The 16,971-nt window shown below is 42.8% G+C and overlaps 1 protein-coding gene across 1 annotated transcript in view; it reads right to left on the bottom strand.

Annotated features, from left to right (window-relative positions):
* Positions 1-16,646, bottom strand: part of LOC124610430 (carnitine O-palmitoyltransferase 1, liver isoform-like) — a 202,861-nt gene extending 186,215 nt beyond the window's left edge. The window contains exon 1 of the mRNA XM_047140158.1: positions 16,532-16,646. The gene's annotated coding sequence lies outside the window, so the exon portion shown is untranslated. The remainder of the gene's footprint in view (positions 1-16,531) is intronic.
* Between the last annotated feature and the right edge of the window lie 325 nt (positions 16,647-16,971).

Genomic DNA, 16,971 nt, shown 5'->3' with positions numbered 1-16,971 from the left:
AGCTGGTCTATCGGCTCTTGCAGAAGCGTTTTATAGTGACTATAATCCTTCCCAAAACTAGCCAGGCTTGGCTTAAAATAATCAGACTTCTAGCTAATTCCTTCTGATCAGGCGGGATATTTGGATCTAAAATGGTTGAGAAATGTTCTCCCTAACCTCAACAGCAACGGCTCCGAAGACATATTTACTTCCCTACTCTGGCGATCTATTTTGTCGCCGTGTATCTAAAAATTTATAGCTTAAATAAAATCACTATCGGATATGAACCATAAAGGCTCACTACCTCTACGAAATGAGTCATTAAGTAAAAAGCACAACGTTATTATCCGAAAAAAACGCCGTTTTGTGTATTTAGTTAACCAAGGAAATGGCCAATCGTTCGCTGTATTCATTCCGCAGACTTTCACAACCATCCCCGCACAGGTACTAACAAAGTTTTGTGAGTTCACCATTAGCAGGTTTGTTCAACAGAGAGGCATATGTCTAACCTTCTGATGTATGTCTACAACTCTCTCTCTCTCTCTCTCTCTCTCTCTCTCTCTCTCTCTCTCTCTCTCTCATTCGATTTCTAGTTTGATCAAAAATTCTTCACAATACCAGGTCAAACTGATTGTAGTACTGAATATTACGCACGCTACCAAACTTCTGTTATTTTATTTATTGTTTATAGTGGTTAGGTTAGGTTAGTGTTGTTTTAACGTCCCGTCGACAACGAGGTCATTAGAGACGGAGCGCAAGCTCGGGTTAGGGAAGGATGGGGAAGGAAATCGGCCGTGCCCTTTCAAAGGAACCATCCCGGCATTTGCCTGAAACGATTTAGGGAAATCACGGAAAACCTAAATCAGGATGGCTGGAGACGGGATTGAACCGTCGTCCTCCCGAATGCGAGTCCAGTGTGCTAACCACTGCGCCACCTCGCTCGGTTATTGTTTATAAATTAAATGATTGTTTGTGTATATTTGATAAGTTATGTAAGAAACTAAAAACACGTAGAATTTCTTCATTTTACTGTCGTTTAACTTAGAAATTTTGAGTGCTTAAGTTTACTCAATTTTATCAGTGCACGTGTTTCATGTTATTCAAGTGAGTCTTCACCGCAGGATTCCACAAGAAAATAATTTTGCTCATTTTCATTAGGTTTGGCTTTCGCCTATCGCTCCATATCTGGTCTTAGCAACATTCATAGTCTCTCACCGACTGATTTATTGTTTTTTGTTAGGTGAACGAATAATGAGTTTGAGCAATAAAGAGTATAAGACAACCTTGTGAACTGCATTTGCCCCTGGTTACATAGTACATGTGCAATACACAGACTCAATACGTTGCTGTTCATCAATTTGAAGGGGACGATTTTGTTTCATGATATTGCCTTTATACTTTTGATTAAATTTCAGCAACCTTCTCGTCAACTTGCATTGTGTACTTTCTAAGTGTGAAAGTGATAAGTTTGATTTCTTGGGGAGGAAGCTTAAGATAGTATAGACGAGAATTAGTTGCCATATTATTGGCAAACAGAATCTGCGAGCACATTGTTTTTAACAATAAACTTTATCTCAATCGGTGGCTACATACATTACTTAATGGCTAAACAATTTACGTGAGCACTGACTGAAATAAACTTCATAGTGCTAGCGAGAAGTTTCCAGCCTCCTTTTTTGTGCCATACAGATGTAATGAACCATTCACTAACTACTTTCTGTTTAATATATTTATTACATTTTGTTCACATCAGTTGTCATATAATGAAATAAATTTGCATCAGAGTGTTTCACAAATCTGTAAAGATGCAAAGAGATCTATAACCGGTGTTATGTATAAAAATCTTACTGAACAATGTCGCAATAACGTGAAGATCAGCTTGTTATTGGCAATCGTATCAGCAATGAAACAAAAGCTAGTGTTGAACAGGGATTGATTGGTTACTGTTCGAGTCGTTAATTTTTTATTGATGCTCTGACCATGTGTCTTCGTTCGATAGCAAGTTTTTGGCACTCAAGACTAGCTAGTTAGAGCGTAAAATGGAGAAAACAGGTAGATTAACAAAATTACTTTCCATCATATACGGTCATGGTTTAAGACAACTTTGAACATGTCCCATGATAAATAGGCAATTTTACTTTCTATACAATGCCAGTCAATCAGCAAAGTATGTTATATCGCACAGCCGACGATTTTCTGGAAGGTCGTCGCATCAAAATGGCCAGTGGTTGTTCACTCATTGTACTAGTGGACTCATACATCCTCAATGGCACGTTCGCCGGAGCAACTCGGCGAATAAGACTAAATATCATGTGTAACAGTCATTAACTGAATTTTAGTTTTACGCAGTTATACTGTGCAATAAATGTTTATTGAGAATTTGTAAATTACTTATATTTAGGATTTTTCATTCATTTAACGCAGTGCAATGGAAAATAGCTATTAAAGGATATACTTGGCTGCACCTTCAGAAATAAGTGTCCTGTTTTATACCATCAACATTCATAATTATTTAAGTAGAAATATGCGTTGGAAATGTTTAGTACAGGAAACGTGTTAATAATTCGGAATCCCTGCGGTGAATCTCTCGAATAATTTGAAACAGTTGCTTCGATAAAGTTGAGTAAACATCACTTCACAAAATTTCTAAATTAAACGAAAATTAATTGAAGTATTTTTCTGGGTTTTTTATAGTTTCTTATAGAAACTATCAAACTTGCACAAATAATCCATTACTTTAAAATGGATAAAGGAAATAACAGAAACTATTGCTAGAGTATGTGATATTCAGTACTGTAAACAGTTCTACCGTCATCTGTGTTCTGACTTGACACCGTGAAGAATTTTTTATCACATTATTAATGGGCTGCGCATTTCCGCTCTCCTGTAAGTTACATGTGGAGTATCCTTAGCCACAGTCTAGTAACATGCCAAAATAGCAGAGGGTCACTTTCCTACATAATATACTTCTTCCCGTATTTTGTCGTTAGTCTTCTGATTAGTTTGATGCGGCCCGCCACGAATTCCTCTCCCGTGGCCAATCTTTTCATCTCAAAGTAACAATTGCAGTTTACGTCCTCAATCCTCAGTTATTTGCTATATGTGTTCCAATCTCCGTTTTCCTCTACAGTTTTTACCCTCTACACTTCTCTCTATTCCCAGATGTTTAACAGATGTCCTATCATCCTGTCCCTTCTTCTTGTCAGTATTTTCCATATGTTCCTTTCCTCGCCAATTTGGCGCAGAAGCTCTCCATTCCGTATCAGTACACCTAATTTTCAACATTCTCTGTAGCACCACATCTCAAAGTCTTCGATTGTCTTCTGCTCCGGTTTTCCTACAGTCCATGACTCAGTACCATGAAATGCAGTGGTCCAAACGTACATTCTCATTCTCAGAAATTTCTTCCTCAAATTACGACCTATGTGTGATACTAGCAGATTTCTCTTTGCCAGGAATTCCCGTTTTGTCAGTGCCAGTCTGTTTTTTATGACCTCCTAGTTGCGTCCGTCATGGGTTAATTTGCTGCCTAGGTACACTCATGCTCATAAATTAAGGATAATTGCAGAATGTGGTGCCACACAACGTGGCACTACACAAAACTGTCGCTAATAGCATAGGCACATAGGGAACACACACGACACAGATCTGTAAGTCCACGGTATTGGTGATAAGTTGAGAAAACCGCCCCGAAAAACGTGCTACAAAACGCCACTGTTTCCTGCGCATGTACCCCGACATCAATATGGGATATGATCACCATGCACACGTACACAGACCGCACAACAGGTGTGCATACTATGGATCAGGTGGTCGTGCAGCTGCTGGGATCAATGCCTGTCGGAGCTCCTGAAGTGTCGTAGGGGTTTGAAGACGTGCAGCGATACGTCGACCGAGAGCATCCCAGACGTGCTCGATGGGATTTAGGTCTGGAGAACAGGCAAGCTACTCCATTCGCCTGATATCTTCTGTTTCAAGGTTCTCCTCTACGGTGGCAGCTCGGTGGGGCCGTGCGTTATCATCCACCAGGAGGAAGGTGGGACCCACATCGCCCCTGAAAAGGCGAACATACTGGTGCAAAATGACTTCCCGATACACCGGACCTGTTACAGTTCCTCTGTCAAAGACATGCAGGGGTGTACGTGTACCAATCGTAATCCCACCCCACACCATCAAACCACGACCTCCATACAGGTCCCTTTCAAGGACATTAAAGGGTTGGTAGCTGGTTCCTGGTTGAGGCCAGATGAAAACCCGGCGAGAATCACTGTTCAGACAATACTTGGACTCGTCGGTGAACATAATCTGGGACCACTGTTCCAATGACCATGTACTGTGTTGTTGACACCAGGCTTTACGGGCACTCCTGTGGCCTGGGATCAGTGGAATACACCTGGCAGGTCTCTGGGTGAATAAGCCGTGTCTGCTCAGTCGTCTGTAGACTGTGTGTGTAGAGACAACTGTTCTAGTGGCTGCGGTAAAGTCCCGAGCAAGGCTACCTGCAGTACTCCGTGGCCGTCTGCGGGCACTGATGGTGAGATATCGGTCTTCTTGTGGTGTTGTACACTGTGGACGTCCCATACTGTAGCGCCTGGACACGTTTCCTGTCTGCTGGAATCCTTGCTATAATCTTGAGATAACACTTTGTGGCACACGGATGGCCTGTGCTACGACCTGCTGTGTTTGACTAGCCTCCAGTCGCCCTAGTATTCTACCCCTCATAACGTCATCAATATGAGCCATTTTCAACACACGGTCACCATTAGCACGTCTGAAAACGTCTGCACACTTACTCGCTGCACCGTACTCTGACATGCACCGACACACTTCTGCGTATCTGGACTGCTGCCAGCGCCACCGCGCGACGACAGCAGGTCAAATGCACCGAATGGCCATACCACGAGGTGATTTAAGCCAGTAAACCGCTCAACAGAGCGTTGTTTCACCACGTATCAGCATTATCCTTAATTTATGAGCATGAGTGTAGTATAATCCCTAACTTTGCCTAATTCGTGATCCCCAATTCTCGCTGTTCTCATTTCTGCTGCTTCTCATTACTTTATTCTTTTCTCGATTTACTCTCAGTCCATATTCTGCACTCTTTAGACTGTTCATTCCTTTCAACAAATCCTGTAATTCTCTTCACTTCCACTGAGGATAGCAATGTATTTAGCGAATCTTATCTCTGATATCTTTTTACTCTGAATTTTGATTCCACTCTCAAACCTTTCCTTTAATTTCCGTCATTGCTTCTTCGATGTATAGACTGGACAGCAGGGGCGAAAGACTACATCCCTGCCTTTACATCCTCTTTAATCCGAACACATCGTTCTTGATCTTTCAGCCTTATTGTTTCCTCCTGGTTCTTGTGCGTATTGTCTGTTATCCGTCTCTCCCTATAGCTTACCCCTATTTTTCTGAGAATTTTGTACATCTTGAACCATTTTACATTGTCGAACGCTTTTTCCAGGTCGACAAATCCAATGATTTTTAAAGGCTTTTTTCCTTTATCAACCGTGATGTCAGAACTGCCTCTTTGCTGCATTTACCTTTCCTAATGCCAAACTGACTGTCCGCTAACAGATCCTGAATTTTCTTTTCCATCCTTTTGTAAATCATACTTGGCAGTTACTTGGATGCATAAACTGTTAAGCTGACTGTGCGATAATTCTGGCACTTGTCAGTTCTTGTTGCCTTCGGAATTGTGTGGATAATATTTTTTCCGAGAAACTGATGATATTGCCAATCACATACATTCTACACACCAGTACGGTCGCAGGTTCGAATCCTGCCTCGGGCATGGATGTGTGATGTCCTTAGGTTAGTTAGGTTTAATTAGTTCTAAGTTCTAGGCGACTGATGACCTCAGAAGTTAAGTCGCATAGTGCTCAGAGCCATTTTCTACACACCAGCGTGAACAGTCATTTTGTTGCCATTCCCACCAATGCTTTTAGAAATCCCGATGGAATGTTATCTATTCCTTCTGCCCTTTTTGATCTTAAGTCTTCCAAAGCTTTTTTAAATTCTCATTTTAATAGTGGATCCCCTCTCTCTTTCCTGTCGACTCCTGTTTCTTCTTCTATCACGTCATCACAACCCCTCGTAGAGGCCTTCAGTGCACTTTTTCCACCTATCCGCTCTTTTCTACGACTAATTGCAATATCACGATGAAATTATCTCGTACGTCAGAAACGCTCCACAATGTTCATGGAGGAAATCGAGGTGGGCATAAAGGCAGTGTATTTCGGACCCATGTTACAGCCAAGTTTTTCGTAACACCACATGAGTTCACCCACGGCTCTTTATAATTCTGACCTCTCTTATTTCCTTAGAAATTGAAACAAACATTCTTAAGAAGTTTCCAGAGAACCTTTCTATCGGCTTGTAACATTACACCATACAGGTAGTCTCTGAAAAGCTCTCGAATATGTGGAAAAATGAAGATACTCTCTCTGACATGTGATTCATTCAATCGTATTTTCCTTTCAGTTCATTATAGACCTCGCTTTTGTGATTCATTTTCTTTACTAATTTTTTTCAAGAGTTATGTAAAGATCTCTTTAGAAGAAACAGTAAGAACAAATTGCAATAACTGGTACCTACAGTACTAACTGAAGTAATGTATTGAGCTGGTATGACATCTACACCGAATAATATTTTTATTACATTTTTATCATTCTTGTCATATATAACAATTATACATACATTGACGGCAAAATAAATTTCTTTTCAATTTTCCTTTCCCTATGAAAACCTTTATAAAACAAAAATTGGAGCTAAGCTTCAGTTTTTTGTGATATTCGCTATCAGCACAATGAAACTGATAATAATTGGTTTCATGCAATTTACTTTTTCACAGCTGCACAGTGTTTTTAACTTTGTTTACTATATGAGAGCGAATGATTTTAGATTGCTTTCTGCTCTAGTCCTTATAACGTAGTACAGTTCAATCATGCAACTCACATACGTGTTCTTGTGGATGAATTTGTTGCCTTTACTTGCTACTTGTGTAGCACGACGTAGGACCTCAGGAGTGTTGGCTGTGGTCGTCACTTACTGTGTTGCATTGGGCCTAATATCACGCTGGACATTCTTTATCCTGTCAAATTTTGTCGACACCTTACAGACAACGACAAGAATCACGAATTTCCGGATCTAGCTTCAGGTTTGCCGTCTCAGTAACTCATCCATAATTGTGCAATGTTGCAATTGGCACATACTTACTCAATCTATCAAGGTTACCAGGTAGTTCTTGGACACACTCCAAGCGTTCAAAATACCAAATGAGAACGAATCTATCCCAGTGACACGATGCGTGTTCTTTCTGTAAAATGCCATGGAAACGCATAAAGACCACGGCGTATATACATTCGTGTGCAAAACTTAAGGACGAAAGTAAGTTTCGCATTATGTTTCACTACCAAGTAAAATAGCTCGAAAGAACTTTGACCATACGTAGAAAGAACTGCTTCAGTATAGTTACGAATATAACTGAAAGAAACATGCAATGAGATGAACAGAAATGACATTTTTATTCAAAGACAATAATTACACTGAAGTCATCGCTGTATATGATCACAAAAGGCGGAACATGGTTCTTAATCGGCTTTGTGGTCACTATGGACAGCAATGCATGCTTTGCATCGCGCTCCAATGCTGACCATTAGATTGGTAAGGAATTCTTGTGGACGAGCTAAAATATATCTCCCTAACTCATTCCACACGTGCTCGATGGGATTTAAGTCGGGAGAACGGGCTAGCTAGTCCATTCGCCGAATGTCCTCTAATTCCGAGAATTACTACACCTGCGCTGTTCGATGCGGTCGCACATTGTCACCCATTAAAATGAAGTCAGGTCTACATGCAGCCTGAAAAGACGCACATGGGGAAGGAGTACAGTGTCATAATAATGTTGAACGGTGAGTGCACCATGTTCAAAGATTTGGAGGTCAGTACACCCATGTTCGACGATATTCCCTCGTGGATTATGTGTTCCCATCTCTCGCCGTATGAGGGCACGTCCAGAATCGTTACTCAGATTGAACCTGCTCTCAGCGGAGAAGAGCACGCGATCCCTATGCTCTTGGCTTCACCGCAAAAGGTGCAGTTGATGTGCGGCTGTCAGCGGAACTGAACGAACTAACTGCGCGTCTTGCTGCCCTGATGAATGTGGTTGCAATTGCGCCCCTTGTTTAACGTGGGTCGATTCTTTCTTGTTGCACAATGTAACGGTCATCTGCTGCTGGAGTAGACCAAGCTCGATCACCTTCTGTCCTTCAGGCAACTGTGCTGTCGTTCTGAACCTGCCCCATACACGTGAAACAATGCTGGAGTAGACCAAGCTCGATCACCTTCTGTCCTTCAGGCAACTGTGCTGTCGTTCGGAACCTGCCCCATACACGTGAAACAATGCTGTGGGCAATACCAAACTCCTGAGCTATACTCGCCACACTTCATCTTTCTTCCGATTTCCCAATGATTCTGCCCCGTCGGAAGTCATCCCCATGTTATCTCCAGACCATTTTGTTATGAAGAACACCACTAAAGTGCTCGCTGATTGCCAGACGCTGTCTTTTATTCAGTCACGCCGCTTCGTGTTACGGGGCCAGTCCCATTTGGCGCTATAGTCGCGCTAATGTCACGTCGTATAGCGTCCAACTTCCTGTGCGCGACTGCGAGACTTCTGGCAACATGCTCCCACATCTTCATTCGTTTCCACCAAGTAGTTAATATGATATATTACTTTATCTAACTCGTCCTTCAGTTTTACTTAATGACTGGGTTGTCCGCCCCCAGTAGCTGAATGGTCAGCGTGACGGATTGTCAATCCTCTGGGCCCGGGTTCGATTCCCGGATGGGTCGGGGAATTTTCTCCGCCCAGGGACTGGGTGGTTGTGCTGTCCTCATCATCATCCGACTATCCTCATGGACTGCAGGTCGCCGAAGTGGCGTCAAATTGAAAGACCGGCACCCGGCGAACGGTCTGTCCGACGGGGGGCCCTAGCCACACGATTAAATGACTGGGTCAATCAAAACACGCACACAGTGGGTTGTGATAACTACAAGCCATGAATCATGGTACCTGGTAACTTCCAAATACCGTCAACTGAAATCTTCACTCATCAAAGCATGACGATGTATTCCAGCCATTCAGTGCTCAAAGAATATGTTCGCGAACCCAAGAGAGATGCTGATTTTGATAGCGCGCTTCTGTTAAAGGCACTTTTGCCAGCATTCTCTCACCAGATTCCATCAACACAAAATGTCATTCCACTTTCACCGAGAGGTCATTTTTTGAATGTGTATATGTGGTTTAGTGTCAGTTAACTGCTTAGAAGTTCTTGTTACTAATAAAAAGTGCTATCTACGCTGACAGATGATGTCTTAAAATACACTCAGCACTCTAGATTTGGTGGGCCAAGCAATATCTGATGCATCTTGCTCCAAATGTCACTGCGTATTCAGACTTCGATATTTCTCGTCACGTTGGCGCTATCGAGTTAGAAGCTCTTTAGTAATATCTATGCAACTCCAGCTGAAAGAAATGAGAACATTTATTTGTATGCACACTTTCCTCACGATGTTACTGCCACTTGACAAATTGTATACAGGAAGCATTTTGGACTCCATCATCCGTCGGCACGTGGGTTATTAACAATGGAGACCTTTGCACAGACAGAGAAAGGAATTGGCCTAGTGGTGTGGAACGAATCGTCTCAGCATTCACTTAAGGATATTTTAAAGAAACTTTACACGAAGCAGCCGAGCGAGACGGAATAAAATCTTCTCGATTTTCAAGCCGCGTCAATTCCAAGAAAATTCTCGAGCTTTCGATGGCTAGCTCCGCCATCGTCGACAGGAGTAAAACTGCTAACTGCCGGGGCTGGTACTATTTCCCGCTTATACAGGGTGGTCCATTGATAGTGACCGGGCCAAATATCTCACTTACATATTCGTGTACTACGTAAAGAAATATGAATGTTTTAGTTGGAACACTTTTTTCGTTTTGTGATAGATGGCGATGTAATAGTCACAAACGTATAAGTACGTGGTATCACGTAACATTCCGCCAGTGCGGACAGTATTTGCTCCGTGATACATTACCCGTGTTAAAATGGACCGTTTACCAATTGCGGTAAAGGTCGATATCGTGTTGATGTATGGCTATTGTGATCAAAATGCCCAACGGGCGTGTGCTATGTATGCTGCTCGGTATCCTGGACGACATCATCCAAGTGTCCGGACCGTTCGCCGGATAGTTTCGTTATTTAAGGAAACAGGAAGTGTTTAGCCACATGTGAAACATCAACCACGACCTCCAACAGATGATGTTGCCCAAGTAGGTGTTTTAGCTGCTGTCGCGGCTAATCCGCACATCAGTAGCAGACAAATTGCGCGAGCATAGGGAATCTCAAAAACGTCGGTGTTGAGAATGCTACATCAACATCGATTGCACCCGTACCATAATTCTGTGCACCAGGAATTGCATGGCGACGACTTTGAACGTCGTGTACATTTCTGCCACTGGGCACAAGTGAAATTACGGGACGATGACAGATTTTTTGCACCCGTTCTATTTAGAGACGAAGCGTCATTCACCAACAGAGGTAACGTAAACCGGCGTAATATGCACTATTGGGCAACGGAAAATCCACGATGGCTGCGACAAGTGAATCATCAGCGATCTTGGCGGGTTAATGTATGGTGCGGAATTATGGGAGGAAGGATAATTGGCCCCCATTTTATCAATGGCAATCTAAATGGTGCAATGTATGCTGATTTCCTGCGTAATGTTCTACCGATGTTACTACAAGATGTTTCACTGCATGACAGAATGGCGATGTACTTCCAACATGATGGATGTCCGGCACATAGTTCGCGTGCGGTTGAAGCGGTATTGAACAGCATATTTCATGACAGGTGGATTGGTCGTCGAAGCACCATACCATGGCCCGCACGTTCACCAGATCTGACGTCCCCGGATTTCTTTCTGTGGGGAAAGTTGAAGGATATTTGCTATCGTGATCCACCGACAACGCCTAACAACATGCGTCAGCGCATTGACAATGCATGTGAGAACATTACGGAAGGCGAACTATTCGCTGTTGAGAGGAATGTCGTTACACTTATTGCCAAATGCATTGAGGTTGACGGACATCATTTTGAGCATTTATTACATTAATCTGGTATTTACAGGTAATCACGCTGTAACAGCATGCGTTCTCAGAAATGATAAGTTCACAAAGGTACATGTATCACATTGGAACAACCGAAATAAAATGTTTAAAGGTACCTACGTTCTGTATTTTAATTTAAAAAAACCTACCTGTTACCAACTGTTCGTCTAAAATTGTGAGCCATATGTTTGTGACCATTAAAGCACTTGATGTGACTGTTTTGATGATCCGTGTATCTAGGTCATGGCCGAATTGCTCCTCCTTCCTCATTTAGTTGAGCTAGTGACCAGCTTCAAGGAAGGAGCATATACAGGAACTGTAATTATTCTTTTGTTGGTGAGGCACTAGGAGGTCTACACTGTAGGTTGTGGACAGTGTTTTCATTGACTTAACAAAAAAGATTCGGAGAAAGTTCACTTCACACCCGGAAATTCGAAGGCAGAAGGTTGCCCTCCGACGTCAGGAAACAAGGAAGAGGTACGAATCCCACTGGTGTCGTGTACATTGGGAGGGGGATGCCACAGAGATCTATTATGAGTCCGTTCCATTTTTTGACGTGTATCATTGCCCTGCCTCTAAACATGATAGATGAATCCATATTTTTTTTGTCTTTGCAGAAGACACAAGTTTTATTGTGAAGCATGTGGAACGTAATATAAATGAGTTAATGAGGTAGTAATAGGGCAGTCGGTAATACCATCACGTGACTTTCAGAGAATAGATTAACATTTAACTGCAACAAAACTTAATGCATACAGTTTCTGACACGTGACTCTTGTAAAAGCGAAATTTTATTGCGGCAAGATTATCGAACGGTCAATGAAGTCGACCATTTTAAATAACTCACGGCTAAGGGTGAATGGAAAGCTTTCTTGGAAGTATGACGTTCAATTTCTTGTGCAAAAACTGAATGCGGTTATCTTCACTTGAAGAAAAATCTCCTCTGTCTCTGATACTGAAACTCGAAAGCTTTTTTACTGTCGTTACTTTCATTCTGATGTGAACAATTCTGCCCACTCGCCAGGAAAAGGCGGTCGGACTGATATGCAGTGTCAGTTCGCGAACTTGGTGTAGCCGTTGTTGAGCTATCTCGGAATTCTAACTCTGGCATCCTTGTACATACACTGCCGGAAAAAATTAGCACACATGGAAAGACGACGTCGATGTTGATCCTATGAAGGCATAAGCCACCTGAGGACTAGCAGATGTACTGATAATGGTTTCATCGTCGTCCGCGAACAGATAGCGTAGTGAAATAGCTACCAGAGCGGCATATTTATGTTCCCCTTAATAGGGAATGTTTACAGCCAGATAGCTCAGTGCGATGCAAACGTGTGAAGCAAGCAGGCAGCCATGCCACGGTTATGCACTCGTGCTTCCTACAGCCAACTGAGCGAATTTAAAAGGGGTCAAATCGTGGCCTTCCGAGTGGCATGGTGGTTCGTAAGGAGAATTGTCACACAAGTTGGAAGTGCTGTGTCACTTGTGCAACGATGCTGGTATCAGTGGTCACGAGAACATTATCTCACCCGTAGGCGAGATTCTGGTCGTCCACACAGCACAGACGTCCACCAGGATCGGCATACCGTAAAGGCAGCAGGGGCAGATCGTACAGCTACCACTGCACTAAAAAAGAGGGCTTTGAACCCAAACGTGTCAACAGGAACTGTTGCGAACCGGTTACTAGTACAGGGACAACAGGCACGCACATCTCTAGCCCGCCTTCGTATGGCGGCACAGCATCGACGTGCACATCTCGACTGGTACCGTCAGAGGATCACTTGGAAGATGGAATGGCGCGCCGTCGTCTTCATCTATGAAAGCAGACTCTGCCTGCACACAAGTGGTGGTCGTTTGCGCATACGACGTAGACCTGCTGAGCGCTGACACGTAGGCTGCATTCGTCCAAGACACACTAGCCCCACCCCAGGGCTTATCGTCTGGGGTGCCATAAGCTACAACTCTCGTACACCTTTGGTGTTTCTGGAGCGGATGGTTCAAATGGCTCTGAGCACTATGGGACTCAACATCTGAGGTCATCAGTCTCCTAGAACTTAGAACTACTTAAACCTAACTAACCTAAGGACATCACACACAACCGTGCCTGAGGCAGGATTCGAACCTGCGACCGTATCGGTCGCGCGGTTCCAGACTGAAGCGCCTAGAACCGCTCGGCCACACCGGCCGGCGGAGCGGATGCTAACCAACACTCGGTACGTGCCGAATGTAGTTAGATCTGTTCTTTCGCTGTTCTTACAACAGGAAGGTGATGTGTTGTTCCAACATGATAATGGTCGCCCACACACTGCCCGTTGAATTCAACGTACCCTGCAAGACGTGCGGCAGCTTCCCTGGCCAGCACGGTCTCCAGGCTTTTTTCCATTCGAGGACGTGTGGGGTGGGGTTATGATGGGACGAAAAGTGACTCGTGCAACTCTTCAACCAACAGCTCTTGCAGATTACATGAACGGGTCGAGCAGGCGTGTCATAACGTATCCCAGGACAGTATTCGCCAGCTGTACGATCGACTGAATGCCAGAATTTGCACCTGCATTGCCGTCTGTGGAGGCTACACGACGTAGTAATATGAGTGTTTCAGCATGAGTCAGTACCTGTTACCTCAGGACCGATCGTGCGATTGGTCTGTAATAATTTGATGTACTCCATACGTACTGTTGCAACAATAAACCTTGAGTGAATTGGAAACCTCTAAAAGGGCGTACTAATTTTTTTCCGGCAGTGTATATGCCACCAACGGATTGTTTGTTGACAATACTACCTCATTCAGAAGAAACTGCAACATTCAAACAGTGAACATTTACACAGAAAGACGATCTGCACTTGGATAAGAGTTCCTTAAGCACTGCACAGGAAGCTGAGCATAGTTCAGCGGGTTTCATTTTCAACAGGCTTCCAGGAGAACTGAAAAAACTGAGTAACAAGTCCAAATTGAAAAGTTTTCTTGTGACACCAACCAAAGGCCATAATGTTTCAAGTATTCGTCACAGGAGTTCCTCACAGTGGCTCCGAACTTTTACGTCTAATGCGTTATTTATTCATATACTCTCTGACAATTCTTTATTTGTATTTTATTAATTATGTTGTTTACAAACGTTCTAATCTGTATTTTGTAAACTATCAGCTGACTCCTTCCGTAACCAAGTAGCTTTGGCGCCTAGGGTCTAGAGTAAAATGATAAATAAATAAGTAAATAATGATCTTTTTTGTCGATGTTCTCCTATAAGCTTCATTCCATTTCCTTCTTGCGTACAATAAAACCACGACTGCGGACACTTGGTTCCGTCTCCTTTATTAGGCAGAGGTAAGCTGAGCAGCTCTATGGCAAGGCTTCACATATGTTTCTGGTTACATCTGGTACGAGAATAGTTTGTTTGCCACAGCCATTGGTTTATAGCATCAACATCTACTCATGCTTTTACATCTTTGTGAGCTCATACACGAGTAACAATTTATTTTCTGAAAATTGAAGTATTGAGAAATAGCTGTCATGTCATGCATTTCTAAGAGGACCTTATATCCGTCATCATTTAAATTTAAAATAAGAGATTATGTATTGGCAGTGGCACTGAGACATGAGAACATAATTGGAAAATTACACAAGTAACATAGTGATACGCAAATGAAGAATCCCGCCATAAATTCTCTTTTAAAATTAGTAAGGTATACATTGTTCATTCACGAGGATATGTTTCTAGTTGCATACAATAAAAAGATCATGTCCATAACCCTGACAGGTAGTGTCATTCAACCAGAAGGGACGCAGGAGGAATATTGATGACGAAAGAAAGATAATCAGCAGAATTTGACCAGCAAGTGGAAAAACAGTTATGACCTACATGCTCTTATTATTACATTATGCCCTAGTCTGATTAATTGAGTTGCTGTCTTCTCTGCAATACCTCATGAGTTGCGGTCATAAACATTGCTGAAAGTGATTCGACCTTCGGATGAGAATGTTCAGCTCGGTGCTGTTAGAGAGAAGACTGTGTTCTGGCCACAGAGTTCACACTCTCCTTTTTGTCTTGTGAACAACAACATAACGCTACATTCTACATGCACCTATCACAGTCACATACACTAAAACGGTAATACTTCACATAGGACTGTGCTAGAGTAGGCGAACAAGACAACATTTCTAATTAACAATGCCATGTGACTTCAGTTATTTACATACAAAAATGTCACAAGCCTAAGAAATAATCTGTAACTAACATACAGATGACAGTTTCAGTCTTAAATTTAAGCTGGATTTCGAAACAGTTCGTTTACTCTATCAACAAGGTAGTTAATTGTCAGATAACCACGACTTTCGCTTAATGAAAATAAAGAAAAAAGATGATGATACCTACGCATGTCGGAGAAACACGTTCATTCAGATGAGAGACTTGCTCACATTTGGAAACAGTAGCAGAAGGAATCCTACGAGCTATGTCAGACTGTTATACTGTCATAACTCCAGAGCAGTGGTTTCCAAACTGAGACGGTGAATCCCCTTCGGCACTCAAGAGCAGCTAAGCAAGAGCTCCATTTCTAGCTTCGCAATCGACAGTTCACTAAATTACCTTTTTGCAGTTCATATCATCTATATTTACGAGACATTTCGGAAGATGCGCTTCGAACACAGCCACAGTCTGTTCCCACTAACACCTTTGTTCAAGTGAGGTAGTGCTCCGTCTCTAATAACTCCACCTCCAGATTTACGACCCGTTTTGGAAAACGCTCTGAATAAAGTCAATATGTCTGTCGACTACTAAAGTTGTCAGGGCTTCTAAGGTACATCTCTTCTTTCTTCGCGCACTGCCTAAGAAACTGATGGCAAAATTTCACAATACATGGTACAAAGTTTATAGGCATCACGCGAAGTCTAGTACCGTAGCTTCACTTAATAAACAGCGCACTATACAGTGTTATCACATCGGATTGTTGGCGGAAAAAAAACGAAGTAACTGAAAAGTAATATTATGATAATGACTATGAAGAAGTGCTAGTAGATAGTTCAGCTAGAAATATACGTACAATCTTTACAGATACAAATTTATTCAAGCTTCTTGACATTGTTTTATTAACAAGTCCCTGAATTGTGACTTAAGTTACATAATTATTGCTCGAAAAGCTTGTTTAAGTGGATCCAGTGAAACCTTCTATTGCTGGTTGTTGACTGCCAAATATTTGTAACTACCCTAGGGCGCCGCTTCCCAGACAGTGTCTGTTTTGGAAGAGAGGTCCGCATACTGCCTAGGTAGTCGTCCACTGTTTTAAATGTTCTCAGTGGCACGTTGCACAATTGCGGTTCGAGGGGTGGCGTAAATTACAGGTCTAATTACAAGTAACAAGCGAAATTAATGGTGACCTACCTGAGAATGGGCTGAAACGTCTTGCGGAAATCCTCGTGCGCTGCACTTCGCCTTTGCAACACCTGCCGGCGAATGCCAGACGTCTGAGCTCGTCGCTTGTATACACGCGACGCCGCCTGCCCCCCACCATTGCGTCACGGGTCAAAGTACGCATCGACTTATCGATACTGCAACCACCGCTGGACATCGATAATTACCAGCTGACGCACAGTTGCAGGTGCAGCATGTACGCAAAAGATAGTGGATGTGGAAACTAGGCTTATCACTTCTCAATCTGAAGCAGAATAGGGCTACGTCTTGCGGAACGACTGTCGATAGCGAGAGTTAAGTCACAGTTAGGGAAATTGTAGCGTTACAAAGTTCGAAGTCCAAAGGTAACAGGTGTGCTGCCGGTACCCACTGAGTTTTAATAAGGTAGTTCATTTAGGCAACGGCTGCGT

The sequence above is a fragment of the Schistocerca americana genome, chromosome 1 (assembly GCF_021461395.2).
Source record: "Schistocerca americana isolate TAMUIC-IGC-003095 chromosome 1, iqSchAmer2.1, whole genome shotgun sequence".
In the NCBI taxonomy this organism is placed as follows: Eukaryota; Metazoa; Arthropoda; class Insecta; order Orthoptera; family Acrididae; genus Schistocerca; species Schistocerca americana.
Note: the sequence above shows the minus strand (reverse complement) of the source record. Positions and strands in the feature narration are given on the sequence as shown.